The sequence below is a fragment of the Lathyrus oleraceus genome, chromosome 3 (assembly GCF_024323335.1).
Source record: "Lathyrus oleraceus cultivar Zhongwan6 chromosome 3, CAAS_Psat_ZW6_1.0, whole genome shotgun sequence".
Classification (NCBI taxonomy): domain Eukaryota; kingdom Viridiplantae; phylum Streptophyta; class Magnoliopsida; order Fabales; family Fabaceae; genus Lathyrus; species Lathyrus oleraceus.
Genome location: NC_066581.1, coordinates 307,389,856 through 307,399,381, shown reverse-complemented (window position 1 = coordinate 307,399,381; position 9,526 = coordinate 307,389,856).

Sequence of the window (9,526 nt, the reverse complement as noted above, 5' to 3'; positions counted from 1 at the left end):
CATCCTCCTCCTGACTGGATATCCTACCCTCTGAGACCTCCGCTGAAATGGCTGACGCTGCTGTTGCTGTTGTGCAGGCTGATTGTCAGCAGGAATAGTTACCGCAGCGGTGCGCTGGAAGTAACGACCCCTACCGTGTCCTCTCTGGGCGTACACAGCACTCGATTCACCCTCATCCTTGTGCTGGTCATTACCAAATGGCTTCTTCGGTCCAGACGACGAAGCGTTTCCTTGCATGTTCCCCATCTTCAGCCAGTCTTCAATCCTCCCCACCTTTTCGGCAATTACTTTCTGCCCCAAGGCGAACTCTTGCATGACATTGATCAGCTCTCCCATCTTCTCTTTCAGTTCGAGGATGTCAGCGTTGGGAGGATCCATCAGTCGAGGAGTATTGCGTCTGGTGAAGTATCTGTGAGGACGAGTTGAGTGCAAAAGTACAGTTCTGCGAGCACGAGCAATGATTCCTGCAAAACAGCAAACAGGTTAATATGCATGAATGCAACGTCTATCCATATGAGGAAGCTTCTGTCCTTCGATCCTGGTTTCATCGAGACAGATAACGTTTTGACATCCACATTCTGAAATTCAAGATGTCTCTCAACCAGATTCTCAATCTATAATACTCCCCATATGGCTAGACGTGAGTTTGGTGCAGATGAATGCAAAATGAGAATGATGCAGATGTATGCAATGCATAGTGCCATCCTCCAAGTCATCTGATCATCTGTTGCTCTGAACTACAGCTCGGATCTCTGGACTGATCACAACCATCTGAGGAATGTACAATCATCAATCAGACCCACGGGTTCCGAAATAAACGGAAGACAGATACATCATCATCACCACTGAATCGTCTCTGAGCAGATACCCATCATCATCTGAATCGGCCCGGGGAATCCTGAAATAAACGGATCCCCACTGATAAATAGCTCGGCCCGGGGAATCCAGAAATAAACGGATCCCCACTGATAAATCACGGACAGCACTCTGGCGCCACGGCAATAAATAACCATAAATCCGACTTATAAACAGGACTCTGAATCACAGATCAAAAGTCACCATCTGAACATGCATCTGAAAGAATCACCCTCCCCTCACAGGTAAATTCTAAACAAGTCACCCTAAGGCGGATAATAGTCTCGACAATCGGGCGGAGATACTCAATGGGTTTGCCCTTTCGGGTGTGCCATTGCAGCTCTCCTGAGATCGTCTCAACCAAAGATCCGGGAAATGATCGGTCACCAGAGTCAACAGCTCAGATGAAGTAACTCAACCAAAGTGGAGTACCCCACAGAGGAAAGCACTATCACATGAACCTCGTCTGGCTTGTGGTATGTCACGTTGCAACAATATGCTGATCCAGCAAATGAGGAACATGAGACCACACTAGTCCTAGGTGTATACTCGGGCCTGGGTTTTAGCCCCACTCAGAACACCCACCCCAAACAGAGGAACCACCTGCACAGAGGACGACAACAACATGATAGTATGATGCATGCAGACATTAATGCAAATATATACACAGTGGTTAGAGTAATAAATGCAATAAATAACACACAATAAGCAACCCAAACCAATCCTAAAACGCTAGGAAGGACTCGCTTAGGGACGATGGACCAGCATAGGTCTACATCGGAATCCCCAGCAGAGTCGCCAGCTGTCGCATCCTGCGAAAAATCAACCGGCGAGCCTAAAAATAAAAACACACAGAGCCACCACTAAACGTTATTTATCCCAAGATAGGGAAAGGAAACGCTCAGAGAAACCTGGAAAGACATGGTCTCGCGACCAGAGAGAAAAGGTTCGGGAGTCGGTTACGCAAGGGGAAGGTATTAGCACCCCTCACGTCCTAGGTACTCCTAGGGATCCACGTCCTAGAATAAAGAAAAGGTTGCTAAACATCACACACACACACGGGGAACACAGGTGGGGTTAAGAGGAACGGGCTCGATAAGGTATCGCACCTTATGCCTACATATCTTGTCTGGAACAAGAATCAGAGCCACTGTAGTTCGGCTTACGCACGCCAAACAACACAAAACATACAAACAAGCAAGGGTGGCAAACATGGAGCCCGACAACCACTGGATGGAATTACGTCAGCATCCGAACCAAAACACACTCAAAAGGGCAAACGTGGAGCCCGACAGCCAATCACTGGGCTTACGTCGGCATCCGAACCCAAACACATTCAAAAGGGCAAACGTGGAGCCCGACTGCCAATCACTGGGCTTACGTCGGCATCCGAACCCAAAACACACTCAAAACGGCAAACGTGGAGCCCGACAGCCAATCCTGGGCTTACGTCGGCATCCGAGCCAAAATACAATCAGATAACAAGTAAACACACGCAAAAAAGAAAAAGGTTGCCCGGAGTGGTCTCGCACGACCACCTGCCTACATACCTCGTCTGGAACGAGGATCAGGGCGATGTAGTTCCCCTGAAAGGGACTAAATTGCTAACCAGAAACCGGGGAAAGATACACAACTAGGGAGCTGAGACTCGAGCCTAATGTTGTCATGCATCGTTAACCCTAAGTTCGGTTTTCTATCCTACTTGCATAAGCAAACTAACCTAACCAGGAAAGAAGCTAGCACACAAGCATACAATCATATATCATCAAATGAGAACAGGTATCTCAAACAAGCATGTCAATCAGATATCCACATAACACGCACTATAGCCAAACAAGGGGGCTCAATCAATCAGGTTTGACTGCCTAAGCAATCGTCTGTACAGGCTGTGTTTGCTCTTAACCTTGCCATTACGAGGCTAAGGTGAAGCAGATGATGGGATGAAGTGAGGATCAGACCTCACAGCTCTTATCCCTAACCAGGGAGAGCGTCTGACAAATGAGCATGGGTCCAGAATGGGGGAACCCTTCTATACTCAGAGACTCTGACTCAATGTGCACTGCACGGGATCTTGGGTTAGGATCTCAATGCTTCAACCATGTAATGGGAGCAAGGAGAAGACTCAACTGAAGAGTGGGGGACAGACTGCTTGTCTCTACCTTCCACCAATTGCCTTCTTTAAAGGACTTTCACCTGCTTGGGCTTAAAAATAAACATACACAAGCATTGCCTCTTAAGGAGGACTTCAGACAATTTGCCCGGCCCGGTAACAGCCGGGTCTCCAGACTACATGAAGTCAAGAGGACTTACCTCAATGCAAGTTGCTTAAGCAACGCAAAGCAAAAGTTCACAAGGAACTGAGCAACTAAAGTACCTGGAAACAATCAAACACAGTTAGTACTCAGACAGACAAAACCAAACAGCAAGTTCAATCAATCAGTCTATACAACTCAATGCTCAACAAAGCAAGCTCAAAGCTTAAGCCTAAGCTTCACCACCTACAAAACAATGTTGTGTTAGTGTACAAACATCAACAACATCAATTAAAATTGATTTGGATCATTCTCCATGTGCATTGCTTTTTAATCCTGAAAAATCAAGCAAACATTAGCAACTAGACCACTAGGCCAAGCCTAGGGTCCAAAGGCAAGAAAAAAATCTCAAACAGCAAGGTATCTTCAAACCAAATTCAAATTAACATCAAACAAGAGCAAACATCATTGGTCTCATGTTTATATCATCCATTATGTTCAATTCATGCACAAAACAATCCCTATTGGTTCATATGAAGCATCAAACATACAAACAGAAGTATTGCATTCAAATCCATACCAAAATACATCCAAAAATTCTCAAATTAAATACACCTAAACAGGGGATAATCAAGGTCTACCATGTCAAATTTGAGCTTAATTGGGCAAATGGAACCATGTCAATGAAAATCAACAAAAACAGACACAATTTCATGCTTCAACTCACAACATCAATGCATACATCCACTTCAAAAAATCATAACTCATTGAAAACAATAAAGAAATGGATGAGACCAAAACAGGGATGTCACACAATGTGTCTATTACAAGCATATCAAATTTTATGGCCATACAATACAACATGAGCATTTCACATCAAAATTACAAACCTAGGTCACATGGACTTGCAAATTCAATCACCAGAAATGAAAAATCATGATCAATTAGAAAAGGCAGTGAAAAGTTCTACAAAAATTCACCAAGCATCCTAACATGTCAACAATTCACCATGCAAAATTTCATTCAATTCTAACATGTATAGGTCAATCAATTAAATTCCCCAAGTTGACATCAAGAGGTGTGACACAAATTGTCACACCTAAGTTCAATAATTCATAACTCCATGTCCAGGTATCAAAAACTCATGAAATTTACATGGAAATAAACCTCATCCAGTCAACAATCATCACAAAAATTGGCAAGAATTTATTTAACAATATGTGCATTTCATGAATCAATTGGCAAAGTGCAGCAAAAATGGACATGTGTGAGCAAAGCCTATGCCAAACAACATTTTCACCAAGCACAACTTTGACCAATAGGTCAAAAAAATCCTACACTCATCAACAAAGTCAACAAAACAATCCTCACATTTTTATGAATTTTCTATAATTTTCTATGAATTTTTTAAGGTCATATGTATTTTTTAAGAATTAATTAATTAATTAAAGGAATTAGTAATGGCAATTTGGTAATTATGTTTGGCGCTGGCGGGAAACATCTCACTTGAATTTTCAAAAGCTTTTTCAGATCAAACTCATCTTTCTTCTTCGTTCTCACCAAAACATTTCCAGAAAATGAAAATTATGAAGAACATCAAAAGTTAACGAAAATGGACATGGCCATATCCGTTGGACTCGTCTCAATGTCTACAATCCAAATATCCACTTATCCAAACCTAATTGTTCCTAAATCAACCAAGTCGAAGCACCTAGGGTTCGTGTTCATACTTTCAAACTCAGATTTCTCTCCCTAGGGTTCACTATTCTCAAAACCAAACACATACTCATAACCTACGTTCATCACTCTTTCTAACGCATATAAGCATTAAGCAAATGGTGAAAGTCGAATTTTCGAGTTACCTGGAAATGGCAGTGCAATTTGATGCTCCTCACGTGCTTTTCTCCACAAACAGAAGTAGAAATATGATGAGGAAGGTGATATGTGTGTCCAGTTCCAATTGATGTTGATCCTAGAGCTCTTAATTCGAATTTGCCATGGATGATGAAATTTTGAACAGTCGCGATTGGCCTTCTTTCCCTTCCAAATTATCCAAACAGATGTTGTTGAGGATGATGTGAGTTCAATGCAACAAAAATCGTGAAGATTGGTTGAGGAATGATGAAGAAACTTGAGATTGAAGGTTGGTGTTCTTGAGAGAAACTTGAGAGAATGAGAGGTTTTCAGATCTGAATTCTTGGTAATTGTGAGAGTCTGTTATGATTATGGAGTGATTAGGTTTTTATATGTTAGCTTAATCCAACTCTAATCAAGTTAATTAGCTAAATGGCATTGTTAATGAAATTGTAATTTCCAAATGAGGGGTAAAAATGGAATTTCACCATGACAGCTCGTGCCACCTGTTTTGACAGCACATACACCTTCCAATTATCACATGTGAGCTGTAGAAACTTTCCTCATGCTCATTGGATGTGTAATTCTCAAAATCACCATGTGGATGCATTTGTCCAATTTTAGCCATTCCATTTTTCAAGCCAATTCTCAAACCATATGCTTTGGCCATGAAATGATGATTCCATCACACTCCAAATTCCATTTATGAGGTGTAGCAAAAAGTCCCATCTCAAAATTCCAATTATTTTGAGAGTTGGACAATTTTGCCCCTGATCCAATTCAGCTGTCCAGTTGAAAAGTGACTTTTTGCCTTGGCCACTTTTGGGAAAATCCAATTATGCACCCTCAAAGTACATGTTAAATGGAGTTTGTGCATATAAAGAACTTGCAATTTGGACAAAGCATGTGGAAATTATGACCTCCTGATTACGGGTCATTTTTGAATTTCACTGAGCCATAACTTTCCAACCATACATTGGATTTTCAAGTTCTTGGACTTTTTGGAAAGGTGAGAACAAGATCTACAACTTTCATGTTGAACAAATTTGCATTTGAAGCTTCCTTGGACACGTGGCTTTGAGGTCAAAAACTTTCCATTTTTGGAAACTTCAATTACAAGTCACTTTCTATTTTTGGCAGTTTTTGTTCTGACTTGCTTTTCTTCATTCTTAAGCTTTGCAATGTCATTCAACACTTGTTCCAACATGAATGAAGTGCCTTCAACTCCTTTCCACCTCCAAATTCACCAGATCATGTACAGTTGACCACAGTTGACTTTTCATCTGATAGATGAACTTGGCAATGCACAGATCTAATTAAGCTCCAATCTTCGACTGAAATGGCTCAAGGATGAAACCCTCACTTCAATAATCACAATATAATCCTAGAATGATCCTCAAAACCATCATGAACCCCATCTCCTGATCCAGCCCTGATTGGCCCAATGCAGCTGATTGGGGTTGACCAGTGGTCAAAACCCTAATCTCAAGGAATCTTCTTCAATCTTCTGATGACATCCAACCATGATGATGATGATGTATCAATACAATCAAGATGAAGACCAACATCCATTGAGAATCATGAAACCCTAATCTCACAGCCCAATCCTCAGATGGCCGTGATCAATCAACAAACCCTAGGCTTGCACTTGGACTCTCCATCTTCTGATCAAGACTTGGGAGAATGGCTTGCACAATGTAACCACATGATATGCAATATGAAATGCCTAATGACCTAAAATGATATGTACAATGATAATGCTAGTCCCAAGAGAGGAGGGCAAATTTTGAGGTGTTACAAGCGCATGGTACCTTACCATATTTCGGATTCTACTTAAGTACATCGTACCTTACGATGTTCTACAATTCACTTAAGTGCATCGTACCTTACGGTGTTCCTTATTTACTCTATCTCTCATCATTCCGTTCTTTTGTGTGTGACCCTGTAGGTTTTCGCGACATTAGCAATTATATTAAATCACGTATTTAACATAATAAACAGTGAGAGATATCTAGCAACACATCACTGCTACCCAAGACACAAAAATGTCATGTGATCTAACAAATCCTTTTGTGATAATACTTATGTGTACAATTACCCTTTTTCCCTTATGTCTATATTGAACACAAGGCATAGACCGTGTCATCCTTGTCCAGTTCAATATTGGGCCCGTAGACATTTATCCTGTTACGCAGGATGGACAAATTCCATCTAGGTCACTCATGTCCCTCAACATGCTTCGTGGAGTACCCATCAACTGTCTTTATGGTCATCCAGTTACGGACAATGTTTGATCAGCAATAAGGCACTCGGCTCTATATCTAGGGTCCATAGTGGTTTCAGGTCGAAGGGTGGTATACACCAGTATCACCATGAGAATAACTTATGACACTTTGCATAACATTATATATAGTATTCTCATGGCGGGTCAATCCAGTATAAATATTACTCTTACTATTCATACATATGTTTAAGACTTGATAACTCCTTATCCATGATCCATGATATATGATCATCAGTCTATATACATAATAGTCTTAATGCTTTAATGTTATCCCACTTCACAATAAAGCTCGACTACTGATACTTTAAGAATAGTGTCTTTATGTTTAATGGGATCTCATGATTAAGTCACACTTGATACATTAAAAGGACTAGCTATTCTAGGGAAACAAACATAATAAAGAAAAAGCCTTTTATTATTAATAAATAATTCGATACAAGTACCGAAAGTATTGGCCTCTAGGGCTTACATATGAGAAAGCTATGTAATTGACTATTCATAGGCATTTGCTCCAATTTTAAAGATGAATACAACATTTTAATGTGATGCCTTCTTACACGCTGAAATTAAAGAGGAAATTTATATGCAGGCACCACCGAGGTATGTTAAAAATGTACCTCATAATACATTTTTCATGTTAAAAAAGGCATTATATGACCTAAAACAACCACCTCGAACATGGTTTGGAAGATTCACTACGATTATGAAATTTTTGGGGTACAAGCAAAGTCAAAGGGATTATACCTTTTTCATTAAACACTCGGCACAAGAAGAAGTAATAGTTCAGTTAGTCTATGTGGATAACATTATAATGACTAGAGATGATTAGAAGGAGCAACAAATCTTGAGTCATTGTTTGGATAAGGAGTTTGAAATAAAAACTCTTGGAAAGTTGAAGTACTTTCTAGGAATCGAGGTGGAACAATCTTGGAAAGACATTTTTTATATCTCAACAAATACATTAATGATTTACTCAAGGAGATAGGGAAACCAATGTGTAAACCTGCAAGCATCCATATGGATCTAAATCTTAAATTGGGTAATACAAAAGAAGATTTGTAATAGATAAAGAAATGTATCAGCGTCTAATTGGAATATTAATTTACTTGTCTCACACTAGACCAGATATTGCATATGTTTAATAAGTATGGTTAGTCATTTCACATATTGTCCAAAAGAGATCCATTTAGAAACAGTTCATAAAATTTTGCAGTATCTTAAAGGAACTCCAAGAAGAGAAATCTTCTTCAAAAGAAATGGAAATACAACCCTTGAAGCATATACTGATGGATACTATGCATGGTGAATTGTTAATAAGAGATCCACTACAGGGTACTACACCTTTCTTGGAGGAAATCTTATGACTTGGAGGAGTAAGAAGTAAAATGTAGTAGCATCTTCTAGTGTTGAAGCTGAATTTAGAGCTATGAAATAAGGAATTTGTGAATTACTTTGACTCAAAATTATTTTAGAATATTTGAAAATCAAATGGGAAGGACCTATGAAGCTCTATTGTGATAATAAGTCAGTTATCAACATAGCATATAATTCAGTTCAACATGATCAAACTAATGATATTGAGGCTGATAGACACTTCATTAAGGAGACGCTTGATAATGGGATGAGTTTCACCCCATATGTGTCCTAACAAGGATAGATATGGATATTATCACTAAAGGATTAAGTAGCCCAGATTTTGAACAAATTGTATCCAAGTTGGGAATGGATATACTTATTTATCAACTTCATGAGAAATGTTGGAGATAGTTAAATTCATTGTATGTCTATAACAACCCAATTAAATATGTGTCTAGAATCACATAACTGGGGTGTTAATATGTGGTACTGAAACAAAATGAAATAGTAAGAATGTTACATAAGTACATACTCCTCGCATACAAATACAAAGTATGCCAAAATGATACAATAGTAATAGAATCATCACGATGCAGCAGAAAAAAAAAACAAGTTAAGGTAAAAGTCCTCCAGAAAAAATCACCATGCCATCTTTCCTTTATCTTTATCTGCCGACTGCTCACATGTAAAAGATTAGGATAACAACAGGGTGAGAATAAACTATCTCATTGGAATTCTTCTATCTTATGAGTCCTCTCGATCATAGGAATTAACCTAGATATTACTCTACGGTTCCTTACCTTAACCATATTATCTCATACCACACATAATACACAAGAATATACAAATGTATTATTAATTACACAAGTCTCGAATGATTGAGGCTTACTAAAAAGCAATCCCTCAAGATTGGGTCTTTCGGGTT